The sequence below is a fragment of the Nymphalis io genome, chromosome 16, assembly GCF_905147045.1.
Source record: "Nymphalis io chromosome 16, ilAglIoxx1.1, whole genome shotgun sequence".
Classification (NCBI taxonomy): domain Eukaryota; kingdom Metazoa; phylum Arthropoda; class Insecta; order Lepidoptera; family Nymphalidae; genus Nymphalis; species Nymphalis io.
Window position 1 is genome coordinate 6,351,664 of NC_065903.1, and position 26,310 is coordinate 6,377,973.

Below are 26,310 nucleotides of genomic sequence, written 5' to 3' on the forward strand. Positions count from 1 at the left end.
CATGGCGATTTTGCTTTGCATCACCAGCGGAGTACCACAGAGGGAGGGAAGAGGGGAAAATGTTGACTTTTTCGCCGTGAGAGCGCATACCTGTGTTTTCTTGGCATTAAACTCAACAAGATTATCAGAGCCCCATTTGGCGATGAGCTCTAACGTCCTATCGAGTTCAATGACAAGATTCTCCCGCCTCTCCTCAGTTTCCGCCCGCCCAGCCACTGCGCGTCCGTGGTATCCACCATGCACTGTACTATCGTCTGCATAGCAATGTATGTTCCCAAGGGAGAGCATATCTTTGATATGCAAAAGAAAGAGTGTGGGAGATAGCACAGATCCCTGGGGGACCCCAGCATTCACTACATAGAATTGTGAAGCGCAACCATCTACTAAAACACGAAGGCTACGCTTGTGTAGGAAGCTGGCAATCCAGGTGCATAGCTGAGCAGGCAGACCATATGCCGGCAGCTTGGAGAGAAGACTTCTGTGCCAGACCCTGTCGAAAACCTTGGAGATATCGAGGCTGACAGCCAACGATTCTCCATGCTTGTCGATAGCTTCACCCCAGAGGTGTGTTACGTACGCTAGAAGATCACCTGTGGACCGTTTTGGTCGAAACCCGTACTGACGATCATTAATTAGACAGTGATCTTCTAGGTAATGGATCAGTTGGTTGTTTAAAATCCGTTCCATCACCTTACAAAGTACTGAGGTGATAGCTATTGGCCGATAATTCGCCGGGTCAGACCGATCCCCTTTTTTGGGAACCGCTTGCACATTAGCTCTTCTCCAAGCTTCCGGCACACTTCCCGAAGAGAGAGAAAGTTGGAACAGGCGCGTTAACACAGGAGACAGCTCCGCTGCGCACTTCTTCAGCACTATGGCTGGTATTCCATCGGGACCGCTAGCTTTCCGTACATCAAGTGATTGCAGCTCCGCACGCACATCACGTTGCCTGATTTTGATGTCAGGCATCGTATGGCCACATGCAGGTATTGTAGGTGGCAGTGCACTACAATCATCGATGACGGAATTGTCGGCAAAGAGTTTAGCCAGGAGATCAGCTTGCTCTTGCGGACTGTGAGCTAGCGATCCGTCCGGATTTCTGAGCGGTGGCAGCGAAGGTTGGCAGAAATTGTTTTGCACAGACTTGGTCAGACGCCAGAAGCTACGGGAGCCCCTAGGATGCGACACAAGGTCATGACCAATCTGTACAATGCGCTGTGCATCCGCTCTCGTGTATGCCTTTTTACAGGACTTGGATTTTTTATTATAGTTTGCTTTCAGTGAGTCAATGTTAGATGCCCCACTAATACAGCCGTTGATCCACTTGCGATATGCCGCCTGCTTAGATGATACAGCATCGGCACATTCACGAGTGAACCAACGGTTACGCGTACTCCTACTGACGAGATCTGAGCTAGGAATGTAGTATTCCATTCCCAGCATGATCTCGCCAGCAACAGCAGCGGCACTAGCTGACGGGTCATTCCCACTGAAGCAACGTTCCTTTCAAGGGACCGACGCATAGTAATCGCGCATACCGTCCCAATCCGCCGACTTATAGTGCCAAACGCGACGTTTGCATACCGCTAGTGGCGGCAGCTTGGCCTGTGGCACTCTGGTAGAAATAAGGCTGTGATCCGAAGAGCCAAGAGGAGCCTGAACCACAACCTGATATTCCACCGGGTGAGAAGTCAGCAGAAGGTCCAGTAGAGAAGGTGCTTGCCCATCAATGTCTGGGATCCTGGTGGGCTGATCAACCAGTTGGGTCAAGTCATGTGTGAGAGCAAAAGCATGAGCAGTCCTTCCAGCATGGTCAGTTTTGAGGGATTTCAACCAGGATTCGTGGTGAGCATTAAAATCCCCCAAAAACACCAATTCCGCGTTAGGAAATTGCTCTTGCGCAGCATCTGCCACCCGACTAAGATGGTCAAATAATCGGCTTGTCTCCAAGTCACCATTGTGGGATCTGTAGAGGCACACGTAGACTCGGCTCTGACGAACCAGGTCTACACGTACCACCAACATGGAGAAGGAGGGGTCCTCCAAGCAGCGCAGTCGGTGACAGCAAACATCCGTCCTGACGAACAAGCATACTCCGGCTTTCGCTTTGAAGGATTCTTCAAGCGTGTAGCCGGGATAATTAAGGTAGCTGGTATCGGCAGGACGGAGTATTTGTGTCTCCGTGAGAAACAACATTGCTGGCCGTGCTGTCTCGAGATGGTGGTGGACAGCGTTGAGGTTAGCGTGGAGTCCTCGGATGTTAGAGAACTCGACCTCAAACAGCGTGGGTATGGTGGGGGTGTGCACCGCTGAACGACCGTTATTTCTTATTTGCGCTACCATTGGAAAAATTAGGAAAAGAGACGTGAGGCGAGCGACGTATTGCCACGATAGGGATGGGCAAAGTATGGAGGCGTGTTTTCCCAAATGTTTGCCAAAAAGGAAAATATACTGATCCGCCGGACGGAAGGGCCCCCGAACCCCCCCGGAAGTGGCCGCCGGGACCCCACCTTCCGGTCACCAACCGGCACGACGGTCCACCCCGAGATTATGCGTGGCCTGGTGGGGCAGCCTCGAGAGCTGGTTAGGCACGCTCGGGCCCCTGTACTATGCCACGGGCGGCCAGCGGAACAGCCGTTTCTTCGGGTCTCCCTGTCCGGCAGGTCAATACAGTTTCCCCCGGCATTGGTTCAACAGCCGTCTCCACTGGACCAACACCCATCGCGGCAATACTCGCTCGGGCACTGGCTGTACGCTGGCTGACCTCGAAACGCGGCTGCAAGCCACTTCACGAGTTTTTCACCATGCGTACGGTGGTAACAAGCCAGGCGGATGTTAGCATCCTACCACCAGAAGATTGTATATTTTCAAGTACATCGACGCGATGCCACTGTGTCCTAAACGATGTCCTCCACGCACTAGCGAGGAAGATTTTTTAAACTTATTTATTAGAATTTTATTTAGTTATTTACAATTTTCTTGATAATACAGAGCCTCCATGGTCATATTTATAACTTGAAAATATAAAAAAAAATCATAGAGCCTCCAAAAGCTGTTTTAACATTGCAATTTCGAACCATTATGATATATTTTATTATTCCACCAACCCGCATTGGAGCAGCGTGGTGGAATAAGCTCCAAACCTTCTCCTCAAAAAGAGGAGAGGAGGCCTTTAGCCCAGCAGTGGGACATTCACAAGCTGTTACGGATGATATATTTTTACTACTGATTTTAAATTAGAGGTGACAAAAAGAACAATTTCTTGTGTTGCCATATAACACCATCTCTTGACCAATTAACCAAGTAAAATGAATAATTAATCTCATTGGCGTTCAGATTGCATTCTGTCGCACAGAATTTTCATAATACTTTCGGTAGTAACCAGTAGATGGCGTGAAGCGATAGTGTTGTTGAAGGCAAAATCTGACGTTTAATGTACACCACTATCTGTCTGATAGATGAATTAACCATGTTTTTTTTGTGAATAACTATAAAAAAATATGATAATATAATTGTAAAGTGGGTTTAATGTTATTTTAAAAATATTAAGTGTTCGTGGTAAAGATATTTTGTGATTTATTGTCAGTTAAACGTAATTTTCGCAATGAATTTGGCAACGAACATAACAACGGGGTCACAATGTGTTAGAGCTTTAATGGTATGAATTATATAAATGTTGTTTTATGTCCTTACACTCTCTTAACTATTAATACTAAAGTATATAACTTAAAAATACATCATCGTCAACATTGTATAATATAACCCTACTTTCGCAATACATATATTGGTCTAGACGACCTTGAATCTAATCTTGTCAAGTCAATGTCGCTTTTTTATCAAAATAGATATTTTTAATTGTTAAATATACTTCAGAATGTTTCAATTCTACTTGTCATATCTACAAAAAAAATACGAAAAATTTATTACAAATATTTTAATTGCACTGCCTCGTCTTTTGTTTAGTACCAACGAATTGGTAGTACGGGTATGTGTTCTTGGTTCGAAATCACTTCCATCTTCTGTCAAACAGCAGCACCTTGTATTCCTAAGGTCCGATTTAAAGGGTGATTCACTTTAATTACAGACACATGGGCCATAATATCTTAGCTTCCCATGACTGACGGTGCATTGACCATAGACGCAGTTATTGTTAATTATGATTTCTTAATGTCAATCTTTACAGGCGATGATGACCACTTTCTATCGCGTGGCAGTGATGCCAACTCCTAAAGAATATTCCCCCTAGAACCAACTTCAATTTCCCCTAAATATCGATTAAGAACCCCTAAATTTTTTGTTGTACACTCGGTTTGAGAGGTAATTTCAAATACAAATTTCAAATACATGCAAGTAGCATAAAATTGCTGTTGTATTTATGCGGGTGCATTTTACACATTTACATACAATTATTAATGACCTAATAATATTAATGATGAAAACAATGAATAAACGATTTATTTTTCATTCAGTGACGCCCGAAGCCTCCTACGTGATATACAAGCACGCTGACTGTTGTGCTATTATTTCAATATCAATATATTATAGTTTTTTGATGTTTCAGTTATAGTCACGCTTCGAGGCTTAAAATTGAATAGAGTTGTACGTTTTTTTAACGAAAAAAAATCTTGAATAATAGACCCCTTAAATAAATGTACACCCTAAAAAAAACCCCTGGACATCTTGATTCCCCCCAAATTTGGGGTAAAACCCCCAAGCTGGCGTCACTATCGCGTGGTCTATATACACTTCGTATTTCCTAAAAAAAAACAAAAACAAAAATACTCACAACATTATGACAACACAAAAAAACAATACCGACTTTTTTAACAATTATATTTAAAACATTTTATTGTATTAAGTAGGTATTTATTAAATGGTACATAAATACATTTAGATAAGATAAATTCATTAGTAATTTTTAGTAGAATACTAAAAATTCAATTGTATATTATTTATTTTTAAGGATTCCTAAGAAAATAGGCAGATGTCCGTCAAGGGCGAAGGTAACTAGGCGAAGGCGTCATACAGCACGTTACTATTTCGTGACAGCAGACGAGGTAAGTTGCACTATTCACTTCAGTTATTTATTTTAAACTCCTATCTCAGCTCTAATTTATTATTGAGTTGTGCTGATTTTCTTTTTATGGAGCATTTCCCAAATACACCCAAAATTTCATTGTATTTTGACACTGTGTTCAGTGACGAATGTTTTCGCCCTCAAAAACATAAAAGGTATTTATTATATATTTTTTATTTAAGTAGAACGGAATAGAAAACAAATGAATACGTATGCTTATAAACGTTATAACTTTTTTATATTAATTAGAATAACCATTTCTTGAAGTTACATTATAAAAAATACGGAGATTTTAGCACTTTTATATAGGTATTACCATTAATAATAATAATACTCCGCTAAAACATTTCGACAAGTTAATTCGCACTTGACCGGTTTTATAGGTAAAGTGAAACTTTTAAATACATATAACCTTCGCAAGTACGACTGTTGTATGTTTACAAACAAATACAACGTGAACGCTCTAGCGTGAATGCCACGTCGCTATAATTGCATCCACTGGCTCTTTTATAATGCTTCTTTATTGGTTACACGATTAATTCTTTCGTCCGTATTTTATAAATAAAAACTATTTATTACAAGTTAATGGTTATTTTATTCGTCTGTTTCTTTTATATTTTTCTAAGCTTTTAAACTTAAAAAGCTTAAATTTTATTTGAAGTTTTGAGACTATTTTTATAAAATAATTAAAGGTATTTACATATGTCATGTGAGAGGCATAATTTTCATTTATATAATACATATTAACTAATATCCATTCGACAAGACAAGTTTTTCAATTTAGATAAGAATTTTTTACATTAGAGTCTTTAAATAAGTATTTACAAAGCAAAATTAAAATTATTGCGTGGAATCGTTGGAAGAATGCTAGCAGCCTTTTCTTACAGTAACAGCCTGTTAATGTCCCACTGCTGGGCTAAGGCCTCCTCTCCCTTTTTGAGGAGAAGGTTTTAGAGCTTATTCCACCACGCTGCTCCAATGCGGGTTGGTAGAATACACATGTGACATAATTTCAATGAAATTAGACACATGCAGGTTTCCTCACGATGTTTTCCTTCACCGTCAAGCACGAGATGAATTTTAATCACAAATTAAGCACATGAAAATTCAGTGGTGCTTACCCGGGTTTGAACCCACGATCATCGGTTAAGATTCACGCGTTCTAACCACTAGGCCATCTCGGCTTTCCTTGTTGAATCACAATTTCCATTATCGCGACGAAAAATGAGCCAACCCTCCTGTCACCAGGGGAGACAATAAGTCCAGGTGATATATGTTTATTAAAGGTTTTAGACGGCGGAGTATAAGGTCCAAGTGAGTCAACTGCAAACGGAATAAAAACACAATTTTAAATAAGGGACGAATATTTGCGTCCTCTGTTCGCTTCAGCTTCTTCCGCGGAGTTCCTTCTTCTTCCTTTGATTGATTGATATGTGTCAACTACTGTCAACGCATTTGGCGTCCCATACCAGAGCCCAGCTCCTTTCCTTTAGTATATGTGTTAGTCCATAAGGTCTTTTACCATCGTCACGACTAATTCCATGGAGATGTTTTATTATTTATTTTACGTATTTTTATATGAGACTATCCCGACTTTGTACGATTAAAATCCGATCTTTGGTGTTCTCTCTGTCTAGTTCGAATTGCAAAACGTTAGGCAGTATTTTTCTACATGAAATGTTTAAAATTAATATGTTATTTATTTTGTTTGGGATTTAATATTGTGGCATACTTGAATGTATTTCCCAGTGCTTTATTTATTGTGATTGCAAACGATACCTTCACAGAAAATTGTGTCCTTGTAAATCTAAAACGTAAATCTCTTTTTTTTAAAAGTACTTATTATCAACTATCGACGAGCTTATTAATTTTTCGCCCAGAGAATGGGAATTGCGATTCAAAGGGGAAATGTTGCTAGTATTCTTGCCGCCATTCCACGCTGTCACGATTTGTACTATTTTTAATTTTTATTTGTATTTATTTAAGGCGACTTCATTTTATTTACATTATTTTACTTCCCTTACTTTTATTTTACTATTATTTTACTTCACTTTTCAAACTAACCGACTAAGTATAAATTTAACAAAACTATGAAAAAAATATATATGCGGCATTGAAACATTAACTTACAAAGTTATTTAAAACCCGAAAATAAATACGTATGTACCCGCGTAATAACATTTCAAAACTATAACAAGTACTAAAAACTGTCTAGAGTTTATATCGAAGGTTATATAAATAAAAAAAACCTTTTTTTTTTTTTTGATGGTATAACGCGTATACGCGTTTCCTCCACTTGAATGGGGGGGTATGTGAGACTCGTCGGCGCTGAGCATGTGCCGGAATACCAATTAAAAAACCAGCGGTACCCCACACCTTAAAAGGGACCCCACGGGATCGCTTGCGCATACTATCGTGACGCTTCGAAGGTAGGTTATAGTCAACCTTAAAATATAGACATATACCTACGCATGGGCGCTTTAACTTTAAATTGATCATATAGATCTGAGTTCAACTTAAATTGGAAAAACAGTTATTTTATAGCAATTTCATCGAATAAATGTCCGACGAGATTCTTTAAATTGTCAAAATTTAATTATTTATAAACCGAATGAAATAAAACAAACACGAAATTTTAAGTAAAGTTAGCCACAATATATTAGTGATTAGCGCGCACAGACAAACAGAAAAATGGACAAAAATTCTAACAATCATTGTTTTGGGTTGATAAAGGCCCCCGGTAATAGTTTCACTCATATATCTTCCATGTACAGATACCGATCAGTTACAGATTTATTATATGTATTGATATAGATTAATATGCTCGTCTATATACGCTGTCCATACGCTCGTTATAACTACACTAGAAAAAATATATTACAAGAATTATTATTATAGCACACATTTAAGTTTCAATAAATTAGTTTTGTCGATGTGTTGATCTTCATCGAATAAGACGAACATATCGTACAACGTGAATGTTTATCGGTGACTGTAGCCACTTACTATCAACTTACTGGTGGTAGGGCTTTGTGCAAGCTCGTCTGGGTAGGTACCACCCACTCATCAGATATTCTACCGCAAAACAGCAATACTTGATATTGTTGTGTTCCGGTTTGAAGGGTGAGTGAGCCAGTGTAATTACAGCCACAAGGGACATAAAATCTTGGTTCCCAAGGTTGGTGGCGCATTGGATATGTAAGCGATGGTTGACATTTCTTACAATGCTAATGTCTAAGAGCGTTGGTGACCACTTACCATCAGGTGGCCCATATGCTCGTCCGCCTTCCTATTCTATAAAAAAAAAAAACTTATCCATTTGCCAGTCCGCCTATAGATTTAATTAAAAAAAATATTCTTTACATTGCCAATGCGCCACTAACCGTGGGCACGAAAATGTTATGACCCTCGTGCCTTTAATTACACTGGCTTACTCACCCTTCAAAACAATACTAAGAATTGCAATAATGGACTAATATTTGAAACGTGAACCTAAAATCTAGCTATTTGTAGGAAAGTCAGTTCAATTGAACTGACTTTCTTTATTATGTAAGGGTTTCGCGTTTGTTTAACGAAAAGTGTCATAATCTCTACGGACTAAAATTATTTACAAAAGGACGTTTGCAGTTATTTTAAGATTCATTACCGTTGTTAACAATTATGGTTATGATTATTTTAGTTAACTACATTCGTTGCATAAAAAATGTCTTTATTTTTAATTTCTAATGATTTTTTTTCTTTATTATACGGCATATTTCACAATGTACATAAAAATCAATGTTGATTGGTATTAGATTTAGATAATATAAATGTTTATAATTGAAAAGAAGGTCATATTAGTCGTATAAAAACGACGCATTAAGACAAGGATCTTACGAGGTGTAACATGAGCTCTTTACTTTCGATGGTGTGTGATCGAATATCGCCGTTTTAATGAAGTTTTTTGCGCATTTTTTTTCACCTTCGCACTTCCCTGCACAATAAAATAAATATTTAGAATGTTATGTAATATATGTTATGTTATGTATATATATATATATAATGTGGCCAACTAAGTAGGACAATAGTTCTATGTGTCTATGTGTGTTATTGTTTTGTGTGTGTTCTATTTTCTTTAAGTCTACATTTTTAGTATATCCGTAGAGCTTTGAAAATGCTTACTCTAATCTTATGTCTATTATTAAGTTCCCTTGTAATAGAAACTTTAAAAAAAAAAAATTCTAGTTATCCCATTTAAACAAGGATTAACTCTTTGCTACTTACGTGCTGCGCTTTTTTTTCTGACCATCTAATTAAGGACATCACATTTGCGGTATAAATACAATTTTTTTAAAAATAAATACTTTTTCTTCTCGTGTTGCTTAATTTTGGCTTCATTCTTGAATTTGTTGTCTTGTAACTAATAGTATTGAATTATTTCTTGACTCAAAATAGGTAAAAGCATAAGCTGCGATGCTACTATGCAAAAAAATATTATTAATTTAAATGAATGTAAATGGCCATATCGGAAGATAGCATATCATCTTTATCGTTCAAAGACTATGGTTTATAGTGCAGTTCAATACTTCAAAACGCATAATACGACTCAAAGTTTTCCTAGAAAGAAAAAGCCAAGAAAAAAACACCTCAAGAGGATCGTAGGATAGTCTTTAATGGCCAAGAAAGAACCGTTGAAGGGTTACGTTCTGGTTCCGTTTAAGGCAATGTTTTTGGGACAGATCCAGGTAATAGCATTTCCGCTAGAACTTTTCGTCAACGTCTAGGGGAGGCGTAGCTCTTCGGAAGGATTACTCGAAAAGTTCCTTTAATAAAAAATAAATACCTACAGAGCGGCGCGGTTATCTTGCGCTAAGAAATTTGGACATTGGACCTAGGACCAGTGGAAGTGTCATTTTCTGAGGAGATAAACCTAATTTCTTGGGATATTAAGCAGTACGTACGGCGTCCGTCAAAAGCAGCGATGAACTCTAAATATACAAAAAAATGAGGTAAAGCATATAGGTAGCAACATCAAAACTTGGGGCTGCTTTTCGGGGCTCAAAGTGGGTCTCGTAAAAAAATTGAAGGCATTAACTATGCTGCTTTATGCTGAAGAGAATCGTCCTGTTACGGGACGTTTCAATATGATAATGACCCCAAATATAAAGCATAGTCCGTCAGAGCCTTTCTTATGAAGGAGTCTGTGACGGTACTTGACTGGCCCGCAAATAGCCCAGATTTATTATTATATGTGCAGGAATTTAATAGTATCCATGCCCCGTCGATGCCAAACGGTTACCACCAATGGTAAAATATTCTTAGAGTATATTTAATTAAATAATCATTTACAATAAAGATAAATTGGTAACTTAATAAATTATTTTTAATGTGATTCCTGTTAAGATGTTTTGTGTCTTAATTAGCTATATCTATTTTCAAAAGGATTTGAAAGGTGACTGAAAAAAAAAACTTAAAGAAAACTTAAAGATTTATACTACTTTAAAGATTTTTTTGCGAAACTGATTCATATAGTGAAATTTGTTAAATTCGCCATTCCAAATGTTTGTATGTAAAAAATATTGTACTTATAAATGGGAAAAATCTCTCCTCTCTCGGGCTCTCAAGCTAATAGAAAAAGGCAGACAAACACAGTGAAGCAGGGCAAATGAGACTGATTTAAAAAAGGAAGCTAGCTATTCGCATTTCAGTGCGATATGAAAAATCAGACGCATTAGACAACATCATCATTTTTTTCTTTGAAGCCATTATATGTTGTAAAATTATGTAAAAATAATTCATCATCTATATAGTTGCATATGGCATTTTCACATTTCATAAATAAGTACTTACTAAAATAAAAATTAAAGTTATTTTATATATAATGAACACATAAATATTCGTAGGCAGTTAGTATAATGCATAATGACGCAGACACTTGTAATTAATGCTTCACTTAATTTAACGCCTTCTTTAAAGTTCACGTGCTGGTCTTCTACCTTTTTCTATTAATGATTCTGAGCCTTAAATTATATATATATATATATAATGTAGTTTTTTTGTACGACAAGGAAATTATAAGAAATTGTTGATGATAACATACCTCGTAAAATTTATTAATATTATTTGTAAACATAAAAAATGAAAAACGTTAAAAATAGAGATAACCCCCTGAGTTTAATTTTATCGGTTTAAATCGGTGTTAAATTTTTGACAATCAATTAAGTGTAATGTTTTTATTGTTGATTAAATATATATACTTACGATTAGACTAATTCATTTCGATTCGTTTAATGTTAATTGCATTAGTATGAAATTATTCTACCAAAGTCATATTTATCATAAATCAACAATTGCTTATTTTTTTATGTATCATCAATTAAGTTCAAGTTAAGTATGAGTATTTACTAAAGATTTTAATAGAAATTGAAAGTTGAATGTTGTAAGTGGCACCGCCGTCGTCGGTGTCGGTCACGTTATACTGTAAATAGTAGGTATATTGCGCAACGTGTTTTGATGGCTGAAAACCTTACTTTTTAAGTATATTTAGGGTTTACACTTATGTTTGTTACATATTTTGATAATATTAATATATATATATACTATTAAAATGATATGAAATAAGATAGGAATGCAGCAATATTTAAACGAAATAGATCGGAGAATGTGAGTGCGTTACGCAATGTGTTTTGACGGCGGAGAAACGTTGCCTCATTGCTGTGCGGCCTTTAAATACGTAACGTGTAGGCTTGTTATATTATGTGTGTTAACTGAAACCGTGTTCGACTTCTTTAACTGAGTTATCATTTTAGAACAGTATTGTAGGGTTTCTACGTTCGAGTATTATGTCATGCTTCTGTATTAGACTACTCTAAATGTTAAGTGTGACAGAGTCCTGAGTGAAATAACCTCGTGATTTATTTGTATACCTTCAATAATATGACAATCTTGTCAAGGTTTGGTAGTCACGAACGGTTTCAATATGGAAAACAAACTCTGATGTCGCTTCATTACATGTCCCACTACTCTTATTATATTATTTCAAAGAACTGCATGAAGTAAACAAATTAATGCCTTCCTCGAATTTTATTGCTGTTCAAAGAACACAAAAATTAGAGCAGCGATTACTCATTATAACGGTAATTTATAAAAACATCAATTGAAAGAATGGCTTAGACATTATTGTTATCATTTGTTAAGGACAAAATATTATTTTATTAATTCATGTTATAAAGCAGACAGGATGCGAACACAACATCGGTGTCATGTCGGGCTGTAAACAGCCTTGCAAGCGGTAGTGTTTTTGCGAAAACAACATCATTGCCACATCTAACTGCGCTCTCTATTTCCCACAATATTACGAGAGATTCAATGAGTCTCATTAAACATTTGAACAACGCATGTCTCGCATGTATCGCATTATTCGTAATGGCATTGTAATTTTTACAAAGAAAAACAACTCGTGTTTTAATAAGCCTTGCCAGGTTAACATCATTCATCTTATTCCATTATAGTTTGCATTTATTTTGATTTGAGCTACAATTCGCAAAATATAGTTGTTTTTGATCGGTGTTTTTCCGCTGCTCTTATTTTTTACGGTTTCTTTTTGTGTATTTATGTTGAAATTTCAAAAATTTACTTTTGTATCTATAAACCTAGTTTATATGTTATTAATAGTATTATTTGAACTGTTATGATTTATAACCTCAAAAGTAACAAGAATTTGCATGTAAACATTTATAAACTCATTTTATTTAATATGACGCAGTTTCCTGTTTGTTCTGGTTTTTTCACGTTATGATTCTTGTTTGTGTTTATGCGCTCTTTGTTATAACTGACGTCCGTTTGTTTGTTGCTCAATTCAAAAGGCCATGACAAGGTCGTTCCGCGCCTCCACAACTTGGCGTTGTCACTCACGTGGCGTGCAATACTTTTAGTGCTATAACTGCTGTATAGCCTACTAAGTGCTTTATATTACATATGTTTGTTATATGACTTAGCTCTGTTTTGTATGGCTTTAGTTGTTATACTTTATAAAAATTGTATGCAAAGTATGGCAATATTTAAATACGTAATACTTTTATTAATATTATTTGTTTTGTAACACTCTAGGTCTCTAGAGGATACTACAAAAGCCTTTATATAAAATCTTTTATATTATAATGGTAAATATATAGAATATGCAAGTATAATTCTTAGCAAGAAAGAAACAGCAATTGTCATGTGAGCCAGGAGTACTTTATTACAATAACAAAATGATTTGCCAACGCGATAGTATGTATGACTTGATTTTTAGTTTAATATAACAACGTTTATAACCAGTATAAGTTTTAGTCGTACACTTACATTGGTGATTAAAATTAATGCAGAGCTATTATATTTTCACGTCTGTAAGAAATGAATCAAAATTAATAATTTTAGCACCCTTATTTGTAAGTGTTGAATACCTAGGGTATCAGGTGACATAATGAATAATGTACTAGTCATGTTAAAATTGTACAGAATTCAAAAAGTATCATTGTGTGCAGCAGTGTCTGTCAATCAACACCCAGTATTTTGAAATTGTGTCACAAGAGTCAAGAACGACAGTTCTCATTTGTTGGCGCGGGGTTTCACGCAGCGATCGAGTGTTCATGCGTACATAGAAAGCTAATAAGTTCAAGAATTATTGAGAAATAACTCTTGTTCAATATCCATTAATGTCAGATAAAATTAGATTTAACAAACAGCACACCTTAAGCAATCAATGGATATTAAACAAATTCTTGTGGTGTTAGATTCGTCATCGTCTTTTGATCTGATAAGTCGATGTCGGTGTCGGTAAGTGGACTAAGGTCGCGAACCTGCATTTTTCATTGCGCCTAGTTTTTTTATGAAACTACACTTCAACTTTTCAATCTAGCTTTATAGTATACCTTCCCACTTCAACTTTGCGTCCAATTACAAATGTATAAATATTTTTAAATATATTGATACAAAAATATATGACATAATCGTGTCAGACTGAACTCCTAATTATAAAACCAATCCTATTAGTTATATGTTGAGCTCGTCTTCCGCCTTATTTATTAAAGTTCTATGCTAATTAACCAATACTTTCCTCTTTATATACTAGGAAAAAACGTAAAACAAAACAAACTAATAATAATTTACACACGTATTACCGCTATTAATTTTACAATCTATTAAAGTTTATTTTTTGTTTTTATGTGCAATAATTCTGAACGTATTCTGACAGTTTTAGACGAGTGTGTTCTGAGGATTATGCTATTTATGGTGTTTGATTTGAGACGAAATTTCCAATAATATTTAATGGTGTAGCGTTAGAGGTTTTGTCATCATTGGCACCTAGAATAGCGCAGCGGGCGGCTTGTCGGCGCGCCTGCATGATTCATACCGATATCTTGTGCTCGCCCTCAGACAACGGAATGTAGGCCACTGCTTGTGATGGTTTGTTTGGGTCCTCGTGAATTTGAAGTAGGCTAAAAATATAGCACCCATTACTGATTGCATAAGTCTTGATGTGTATTATTGTAAAAGCGTCATTTTTATGTATATAAAACTGTCTTGATGCATTTTTATATGTAAATAAATAAATAAATATATACACAATTTTCTTATGTTTGAATCAAATACCTACGTAATCATGATTAAAAATAGTATCTGTTAGATGCTCATTTGTTATAAAGTTGTTATTGAACAAATACACATTTTCCTTAAAGCTCAACAGTATTGAAACGGGAAAACCCCGTTAACCAATATTGCAGTCAGAAATGTTTTTTTAACGATGGAATACTATGAAAAACAATCCATGGACATATAATGTATGTCAAAGATAAAAATCATGAGTTTGTAAACGTTATAGAACATCTTAGTAGGTACCACCCACTTAACCAATCTACCAAATTTAAAATTTTGTCAAATAGACAAACTTTGTATTATCGTGTTACGGTTTCCGTTTGAAGGGTGAGTGAACCAGTGTGAGCCAGCCAGGCTCGTGCCAGAAAGGACAAGAGACTTAACATCTTAGTACATGGTTAGCGATGCATAGACCATTTTCCTGTCTGCCTTCTTTAATTAAAATAAAAATAAAACGATAAATCTGTACAAAATGATCAATCAGAATCAAATATGATAACCTATGTTAAAATATTCTAAAACTTTAGATTTATCATAATAGATTAGTCTTCTCGGTGTTAATTATAATAACTTGAAAGTGTTGAATGCCTAGGACATATTAATTAATGATAATAATAGTTCAAGTATAGTTTTATGTATATTATAATTTTGTGTAATGCAGAATGTCAAGGTATGTTAATTAATTATTAGCTTTATATACGATAAGAGTGTAATTAAATAATTTTATGTTATGTTCAGTTTGATGTTTGTGCCGATAATAAAATGTGAATAGTGATTATCATAATTAACAATATTTATATAACATCTTCTTGATAATGTTACTTATTTCATTCGCTAAGTAAACTTAGAGTAATGAATGTGAGATCTCTGTTTGTAGAATCAGTAAATTAAATGACCTTGTGATCTGATTTTTAGACATTATACAAAAAGCATTAGTTACTTTATAAAGAAACAAAAAATGCCGATTTTAATAAATGACGCGATTATAGTGCACACCGGCGACCTGGTCTGTAAAATAGGTCACTTGTCCACGGGGCCTTAGCACCCAGTTTGTTTGGGTCCTCAGTATTGATTCCACGTCGACAGATGCCAATCTGCGCACGCAGCTCATCCACACAGTGCCAATGCAGTGGATGCATTTATTTCGTAATATACTGCTGCCAATTGCTATAGCTACTAAAGCTATATATATAGTTTAAAAATTGACCTTTTGGCGCAGTATGCAGCGTATCTCTCCTCTGCGTCAGAATTACTGGCTGGAATGAAGATTTTAAATAATGTTGCCTTTAATTGTATATTTTCTTACCAAAATTACTTTTCTACATTTCATATGGTCATATGACCTACAATGATACTGGTATTTATCTAAACATCTCATTAATCTTATTATGAGTTTGTTTTAGTTATATTAAATGTGTTTAGTGTGCCGCTAATTAAATAAATATTCCACTAATCACAAGCTAAATAGAAAATTGAAAATTAACTTATCATCTAATTTGTTATTACCATTTAAAGATAATATTCTCTTTAATAAACAAGAATAAGAAAACTTTCTTATTAACGTGTTATGTATTAAGTACTAGTTTCCGCTCGCGCCTTCGGGGCGGGGGCTTCGTTCAGGTGTTAGGTTTCCTTAATTAATTGAATTTTAATTTCTATAATAATGTAATAACTTTACATTTTTTTAAAAGCGGCCACATTTCTGTGTGTATATATCTAAAGACGGATACACATGTAAAAATTGTTCGTAAACATTGATGATTATAGTAGACTAGCTGACCCGTGTCCACTTCATCGGGCGGTAAACATTTTTACTTGTGATCGATTGGCCGAATATTTATAAAATTGTCTCGCGTGTTTGATATTTTAAATTATCTCTTAAACTATGCCACCAAAAAACAAACTGTAAAAAATGAATTTTATCTAAATACAATTTCCTCAGTAATAAAGCAATTTATTTTTAAATAGATTGACGTATATGTAAAAATATCCTATAGAAATATCACTCGATAGATTACAACACGGTCACGCTTCCACACCTGTCATATTATCTCTTTAATCATTTGCCCAATTTACATGCAGTAAAAGGGAAAAGGCTTGTTTTAAACACTTGATCAACACAGTCCTAATAGCATCATCTCCTGAAGAGCTGCAATTAATTATGAGCCGTGTTAATGAGTGCAGTGAAAACGCTGGTCTGAGGATGAACCTATCAAAAACGAAGATCATGGTGTTATCTAAACATAGCTTCGATGACATTGCTATCATTGTAGCAGGCCAAAAAATTGAGAGGGTGCGCAAGTACAAATATCTGGGGACATGGCTTAATGACACCTGGAGCTGTGAACAGGAGGTAAAGACTCGCATCGAAATAGCTCGAAGTGCCTTCTGCACGTTGAAAAAAGTACTCTGCAATCGCAGACTTAAGATCCCTGTGCGCATACGACTCCTACATTGTTACATCTGGCCTATACTTCTTTACGGATGCGAGGCGTGGAAAATTAAAGAAGACCTCAAAAAACATATAGAAGCTTTCGAGATGTGGGCTTATAGACGTATGTTGGCCATTAGTTGGACTCAAAAGGTCTCGAACGTGGAAGTTCTGCGACGCGTCAACCAAAAACGGCAACTTTTGGAGACTGTCAAGAAGAGAAAAGTTGCATATCTCGGACACGTGCTTAGGCATGAAAGATATGAACTTTTGCAACTGATTATGATGGGAAAAGTTGCCGGAAGAAGAGCTGTTGGGCGCAGAAAAAAGTCTTGGCTGTGCAACATCCGTGAATGGACGGGAATCGCGAGTGCTGTCGAACTCTTTCGCCTCGCGAAGAACAAGAAGGAGTATTTAAAGCTGACTGCCAACCTTCGCTAGTCGGAGTGGCACTCGAAGAAGAAGAAACACTTGAGACGATAAGTTTACTTATTTTGATAAGAATTCATAATTGTTGATAATATGACATTTAAATATATTTTTATAATATACAAAACGACTTTTTGTGACTTAAATATAAAAGTTAGACTCTACAACTTTTCTCTAGAACCAATCATTTTATCTCTCATGGTTAAGGCAGCGTTCGTAAAAAACGTTTTCGTTCGACCGTTTTTTCTTCGACTTACTTTGCAAATCCCACTACCACGAAAAAGTCTTTTCATTTTTCAGGTTAATATATAGCCTATGCCACTCAAATAATGTGGCTTTCTATCGGTAAAAGAATTTTCAAAATCGGTTAAGTAGATCCAGATATTACCCCCTACAACCTCACAAACTTTACCTCGTTATAATGTTAGTATTGATGACATTATAGTAGATTATTGTATAATGAAATAACCTATGTATGTTAAAACTTCTATGGAAGTCTATTGTGACTGCAGTCCAAATATTCAGATAATATTGTATTATGTATATATATATATCTTTACCCCATTATTCTAATAATATCTATAATATGTTGTTAGGGAACAACAAATCAAAGGTTACTTTTAAGCATATTAATGTGCACCTACACTTACTATTTATGTAAATTAACACGTGAATAATTGTGTTTTTGAAATTTTCAAGTTATTTTTTAAGTCTTATTTAAGAACATTATAAATAAATAAAACTCATCGTGTTTGCAATTTCCGTAAAAGAAAATAATAATAGTTATTAGAAAATATTGCACTATATAGAAATAATATAACAAAATGCTATGCTATATAAAAATGCTATATAATGCTATATAAAAATATGCTAGCGTTAGGTACAATAAATCTAATCGTAAGAGTAGGTTGTATATGTCAGTAGGTTGAAGGTACGAATGCGATGCCGTCGAGCTGCGGCGTGCGACATACAAACAAGTAGGCCACGGCTACTAGCTAGTAGCTGCTGCCTTTGATAAGCGTAGTAATTTTACTGCAGTTTTATTTAATGACTTATCATGAAAGCGTAGGCTTCCTCGTCTGTTAGAGGCGGCCAACGTTACTTTTACCGTTTTGTTTGCAGTCTATTAATTCTTGCAAAATTGTTTTAATCAGATGTGCTAAGATGTAGACATTACCAAAAAGTGTTTTTTTTTTCTCTATAAGAAAATTGTTAACGTAACATAGTTTTGTAATAATTTCCTTTAATATAATACGTATTGTTAATAGCATATTTAGTTAGTTAACGTTTGAAACTAAGTTTTTAAATTTTTAAGTCACAATTATTAGCCATTTTGAATTGGTATGCGATCTTGAAAACATTCGGACTAGTCGTTAATCAAAACGAAGGTCTCAGGTGGTAAATTGTTTATTAATTTCGGCTTTCTATCTTTTTGAGCAATATTGTGCAATGAATGAAAATTCTATGTGGGGCACGAGGCAGAGCGTCGTCTGGCAAGTTCGAGAGGCACGCATGCGCAGTGCGTCTGTCTTGAGTCCTGCCAGCCAAGCGTTCGATTGCGTTACGTAGACGCTACGTGAAAATTTGAAACGTAATCGTAAGTAGGTCGGCTGACAGTGCGCGCGCAGCCTCACCACCTCCCACCCAACACGCCGACGTCACTATTGATCGCCCACGTGGCGCCGTAAATGACGTAGCGGTGTCGCGTCGATAGTACACCCTCTCCGTACACCCCTGCCACCGCATTCACCCCACGCCGTCCCTCTGACGCTTGCATTCTGCATTTAATAGCATTATATACCCTACCTACGTACCCAACCGTAAGCCTAGTTTCTCTGATGACGACATTAATGAACTACTATAGTTTGTTTCTCTGAATATACAAAATTAACTATTAACTACTGGATAGTATCAAACTTAACTATACTTAAGCATACGTTTATTCGGAGTGTGGTTAAAATATGCAGTTAACGCAATGCCGGAAAGATAATAATCTTATTTTATGACCTAAAAAATATACTGTAAGTTTCGATATGTAATAATCGCTTCAACTTAATATATAAGCTTATGTTTGCAATACACTTGCTTTGTAGTAGTATAAAAGCCCGCCAATCAAGTCGATGTAACAATTAGCATACTGTCTTTGTATTAATCGAACCAACCATGTTATTCTACGGCCAAAAAAGTATAAAATAAAATAAAAATTAATCAATACCATGTATAATTCAGGCATATATTTAGGTGAAGTTAAGTTTTTACAAAATGAAGCGATAGCATGTATGCGTACGAAGATATCACTTAGATTTATGCTACAGTAGTACAGTAACAGTACATTAATTGCGGTCTCGCGGTATTATAATAATAATAATAATAATATCCTGGAACCTTATTCACACGGCCATCTGATCCCAAATTAAGCAGAGCTTGTGCCATGGAAACCAGACAACTGATATATTACATATACTACTTTTCTTTTGTAAATACATACTTATTTAGATAATTACACCCAGATTCAGGACAAACAGACATGTTCATGCACACAAATGTCTGTCTTGGGTGGGAATCGAACCCACAACCTTCGGCGTGAAAGGCAGGTACATACCAACCACGCCAAACGGCTCGTCAAATTATAATAGTTATATACATCAAATTTAAAAAATAAATATCGGGACCAAACTTAATTATATCCGTTCGAAATTAGGACGAAGTCGTAGTAAAATGTAAGTAGGAGTAACGATACTACTTTGTATAAAATTCGTATTACACATTCGATTGAGGTAAAATTTCTAAGTCCATGCCGTAAACTACCATCACCGTGACTTGAATACAACAGTTGAGGACTGGACTGAAATAGAACGAAACTTACTTTCAAGTATAAAATACAAAACAAAATATACGTATTTCCATTTCATTGCTAGTTGACACGTGTGTATGACGTTGATTTTCCTTTGTGTCATACTATTTTCACTATGGCCTTGTTACTACATAGTATTTTATAACATGGAATAATAGTTATTATTGAAGGTTTTGATAAAAAGCGTGTTAAAAAATATTTTATTAGTATAACAAAATATGCATTTAGGTAACAAAAATTTCTTTGTCAAAGTTTCTTTGATTACGAAAAAATATAATATTTATAAGTTGTTTTTGCGGTTATGTATAATATTTCTAAGAATTTTTATTATCAACGATTGGACAATCAGCATTAATATAACTAAAGTAGTAAATAACGATAGAAATACTTAATGACTTAACCGCGAGTGACGTACGCGCTTATGATATTTAAACACAGTATGATTTATAAAAGTCAATATTACTCTTATTTTTTGTCTAAAGCCGTTAGGGTAAAAAAAATTGGGATTATTTATGCACTAACCCGTTGCTCTAAACAATTATGGTCTTCTAGTACTTAAAATTTTTCGTTTATATATTTATAGGCCAAGTAAATAAATAGAGATTGACGTAAAGTGTTAACTTAACAGAATCTACTAATCCTGAAATTGAATCCGTACATACGCCAACCGTCGGCCATGCCACGCTCGTACCGCCTCGTTTGTGACGTCGTCGTCGCGTCCCCTTGAAGTATTGCGCAGTTCTCCTCTTTCGCCACATTTATTCTAGTGTTTCATTTGATAACAAGTTCGTGGCGTAATAGATCAATTTTATTAGCAGCAGTCTTTGACATCAATATATTCAAATAATATTATAAAATTTTTGTATAAAGTTATGTTATAACGTATTTCATTTTAATCGATCAAACAATCAATGTACTTATTTATTGTTACGTAATATTATGTTAAACTAAGTTAAACATATAGTTAAAAACTATATTATGCCTATTTGGCATGCAATTTTCATATCATTCATTAATCCATAATTTAAAAACAAATTTGTTAATTATTGTCATTACAAAATGCTTTGAATTACAATATGTAACAAAACAAATTATTTTAATTTTAGAGGAAATCGTTATACCTAATATCTTTTAATCACGTTATTGCGTAACATAATATTATTTGATGAGCTAGTTATTCTGAAATCTAGAAATACAAAATTGTACATATGTAAAATATTCTATACGTTATATCGACCTTTTAAATGCATATGTCTAATGTTGGTATTTTGCAGTGCTTGCAATTTTACAATAACTGAGTAATAAAAACATAATTACCTATAAGCAGGAAGTATTTAAGTGTAAAATTAATCAAATAATAGGACAATTATGACTTATATGTACGTATATAGATTGTTAGCGTCTGTTGTCACATGTACAATAAACAGTAACAGCCTGTTAATGTCCCACTGCTGGGCTAAGGCCTCCTTACCCTTTCGAGGAGAAGGTTTGGAGGTTATTCCACCACGCTGCTCCAATGCGGGTTGATAGAATACACATGTGGCAGAATTTCAATGAAATTAGACACATGCAGGTTTCCTCACGATGTTTTCCGTCACCGTCAAGCAAGAGATGAATTATAAACACAAATTAAGCACCTGAAAATTTAGTGGTGCTTGGCCGGGTTTGAACCCACGATCATCGGTTAAGATTCATGCGTTCTAACCACCAGGCCTTCTCGGCTTCACATGTTTATATTGTATTTAATAGCTAAAGCTAGCCAATGTTTTTACGCCTGATTTATATATATTTTCATGTTGCATTGCCGTCCCATCGTTGATCGTACTATGAGAGTAAGGAAATCGAGAACGGTTTCGAGAATGGCCGCAATGACCAAAGTGGGTAATGAAGACATAATTATTTAATAAGTATATATTTACATCGTAAATAACCTCATACATAGTGGCCGACATAGCTCAGTGGTTAGAAAACGTGAATCTTAACCGAAGATTACGGGTTTAAGTATCACTGAATTTTTAGTAACTAATTTGTGTTTTTATAAATATAATCTAATCATTGGCAGTGAAGTAAAACACCACGTGGCAACCCGTATTGGAGCAGACTTAAAAATTTAATTACACTTTAAGGACCATACTGTACTGTTACTGTTAAGGACCATTATCCATGTAGTATCATGAATTTGATGAGTTGTAATAAAACAAAAATTAAAATACAAAATGAATTATGTCCTAGAATAATAATATTCTTTATTCATATATTGTTATTATTATCATTATCTATAAAATCTTAATTATCTTGTAAATATTTACGTGGCCTTAAAATTTGTGGAGAAAATATTGGTATAGTATCATTCCGTTCAGTTTTAATAACTAGAGAGTACGTTGGCGACCATGCTTCAGCTCTAATAGTGAGTTTGGAAAAGTATATATTTTTGTGAAAATTTGATTTTTCTGGATATAAGTATATTAGATAAACTTAAAAATTAAAATCATATCTAAATACAAAGTTTGAGCCTGAAATGTATCAATATTATAAAATTGATGCTTACTTCTAATTTAATTTTTCCAAATAAATTTAATCAACAAAAGTCGTAAAGTGACTCAAAATTATAGAATAATAACAACAAACAAATATCGTTAAACAATCGAATTAATTGTTATTGTGCAAATTTTTACTTTCAAACTTTTACTTTTGGTTTACATTGAGAATATATTTGACACCGCCAATGTATTATAATTATTAAGCATTATGTAGTTAATGTTATAATTATTAAGCATTATGTTTGTTAGAAAAGGGTAAATTATATAAGTGAACAAGCTGAAAATCCATTATTACACGCGTACCAACCCAAAGTATTTTAGTAGATAACTAGATAATCGTAACACCTACGTTGATTTAAAACACACACTAGCGCAATGCTATTCGTGTTTTATGGGTCGCGGAGGTGGAAATGCCAAAGGTCGTGGTGCAGTGCAGCTGCATCGAGTCGTAGGGGGTGGGCAGGTAGGCGTCTTGGAGGCGGGCGTGCCAGTTACATAAGTCGTCGTATTTACATACCTAGTTCTGCTAATGCTGAAGGTTGTTGAGCATAAGGTCGACTGTCTGGGTCACAATACAACACTTACACATTGTTAAGGTTTTTTTTTTTCACAGAGTAATTTAGTTAAATTATAGTAATTAGGAGGAATTACTCTTCGCATTTCATCGTTTTAAGCTTAATTATACAACCTTCCTTGGTCTTGCCTAGCGGGCTTGCCGGTAACTGGAGGCCTTTTTTTGGGCGCATCTGCCATTAAGGAGGGTTTGCCCATACTTTGGACAGGGAGCTTTGGCTCACCTTGGGAGAGGCCTATGTTCAGCAGTGGACAACGATTGGCTGTTGATTGATTGATTGATTGATTGATACAACCTTGGACATACGATTGTCATTCGACGTTTCATGTTTACGATTAGACGGAACACATTTTTCTGAGTAATGATTAACTTCATTATTAGCCTTCACCAGATTGTAACTGCGCTTTAACGATCCCTGCTATGCTTAAAATCTAAAAGGCGCTTGCATCACTACTTGACTTTATTTCAAGGAAAATTTAATCAGAAATTACATAGATTTTGAGAGATACTTCGCATTCGTAAACAATGTCTGCTTTAAAACTAGCTATTTATATGGTTTGTTTAAATATAAAATCTATTTTATATTTTGTTATTAATATAGAAACAAATAAAATTTATCTTACAATTACTCATTAATAATATTTAGTACCATAATATATGTTATATTAAAACGTATATTTATATGCCGCGTGAGGCTTAGTTTTATTAAAATAGGCGAAATATATACGCAGCCATTGACATTTGTTGCAAAAATTGAGTTTCCAATACTGCATTGACAATATCGCCCACCACAATTATTTTATTGAAACACTTCTTTGTCCCACGGCCTTGTTGTTTTTTTTATGTAAATGCGGTGTGAGGTACTTCTAAAATAAGAAACGGATGTAGTAGAAACCTTTGTTTATCGTAGCTTTCTTTTTTTAACGCAAGCTATTGTAGATTAGCACCTGGTTGTAATACCTTTTATTTTGTGCCGACATATCAAAGTATATGTACATCTACGTGCAATCGTGTTATGTTTGGAATCGTTATCGTTTCTGTTAAATCAGATAATATCGTTAAAAACAAACTTTATCGAAAACTAATATACCAGATAAACGCGTAATGTTATTATTCATAGGGAGAATTGTAGTAAAACCGTGACGCACGATCGAGGCACGTGCATGAGTAGGTGGTCATTGAGATGGCGCCACGACTAGAGTTACCCTTTATCAGGTAAAACAGACATTTGCTGTACCAAGTACCGACACGTACCACGACATTACTAGATAATTTATTCCAACAAGTCAGGCCTTTTTCAAATAGATGACTATTCTTAGAAATAATAATGTTAACGATGGTTTTATATTTACATCATTATATTTCACATACCTAAGTGTCTGTTGCTTTTGAGTTGTGACGTTGGCAAATCATTACTGATAGTAATGAGTTTTGGGACGGGTTGCAAGCCCTTCAGGATAGGTAGAACTTACTCATCTTTGTATTGGTGTTGTTCTTTGAAGGGATAATTAAGGGATATAACTTCTGATATCTGACGTTAATACGTGGGAAGGAAGTGATTGCTGAAGCACTCTTGCACATAAATTAGTAAGATGAATAAACTTTCTTTAACTTAATCTTAATATATAATATCAAACCTGATGCAAGAGGTATGGTTGCCCTATATTGCAAACATAGAATAATCGTGTAAAGCTTTTATGTGCAACTTAAGTTGCAATCATTTTATAATTGAGGACATTTGTTTATTCGGCCGTTAGATTCAGGTTCGATAAACAAATATAATATTTAACAATTATAAGGTAAATTTTCCTAATATTAAAACTATTATAAATTTTAGATATTGACCATGTCATTGATAGTTATAGTTAATTAAGTCTTTAGTAATCTTTTCTTTGCAGCTCCTGTAAAATTTAATACTGTTACTGTTTTATCGTAAAAGTACCTCTTATGGAAAAAAAAATCTCGTGTCGATTTTTATTTATAATAATTTGATTCTCTCATTATACAAGTATTTTATTATTATCTAACGACCACCTTTTTAACTTAATAAGTTTGTAATAAAAAAACAAATAACTGTTTATTAATGGACATCGTTTACAAAGCAAGCAAATATGTTTATAATGAGTTTAAAATTTCCTTTAAATATTGTAGGTTTTATCCGAATAATAAAACGAACGTAGAAACCGTTTGTAGAGTGACGTATCTACTTACAATGGATAATTTGTTGAATTGCAAATCTAGATGCGTCGACTAAGTGTAACCATAGCTGCTAACAATAAACCATTACCTTCTCGATAAAAAGTTATTTACGTCAACTGCTCACGTTAACGGTCTTATCTACTATTTGTAATTTTAGACGTAGTTAGTATATTGAAAATATAATTTGTGTTGAGATATCGTGATCGTGAAATAGTTTTATTATCTATTTTACGGTTAATTTAGACATCATAAAAATATTTTAAAAAATTTTAACGACTAAAATTATTAACAAGTAGGTAACAATTATTATAACTTTTATTGTTTTTAAATTAATAACCTCATCATTACTTATCCATAGTTGAAAAACTTATGCGTTTAACAACTTTTTAATATCACCATAATATATTAATGATTGTCTCAAGGAATTTTATAATTTCCCTATTTTTCCCTTCTGTTAAACGTATAGTTGGCATTAGGAGTTGTTTTTTACAATACAATTAAATCCCATGTAATGTGCAAATTAGATATAAAATTCAACGAATCATTTCAATTCATACGAAACAAGCTAGGCTTTAACTATAAAAAACAATA

At 34.7% G+C, this 26,310-nt stretch overlaps 1 protein-coding gene across 1 annotated transcript in view; it reads left to right on the forward strand.

Moving 5' to 3' along the window:
* Positions 1 to 3,478: 3,478 nt before the first annotated feature.
* Positions 3,479 to 26,310, forward strand: part of LOC126774546 (3-phosphoinositide-dependent protein kinase 1) — a 68,943-nt gene continuing 46,111 nt past the window's right edge. Inside the window, exons 1-2 of the mRNA XM_050496115.1 lie at positions 3,479 to 3,658; positions 4,964 to 5,057. The gene's annotated coding sequence lies outside the window, so the exon portion shown is untranslated. The remainder of the gene's footprint in view (positions 3,659 to 4,963; positions 5,058 to 26,310) is intronic.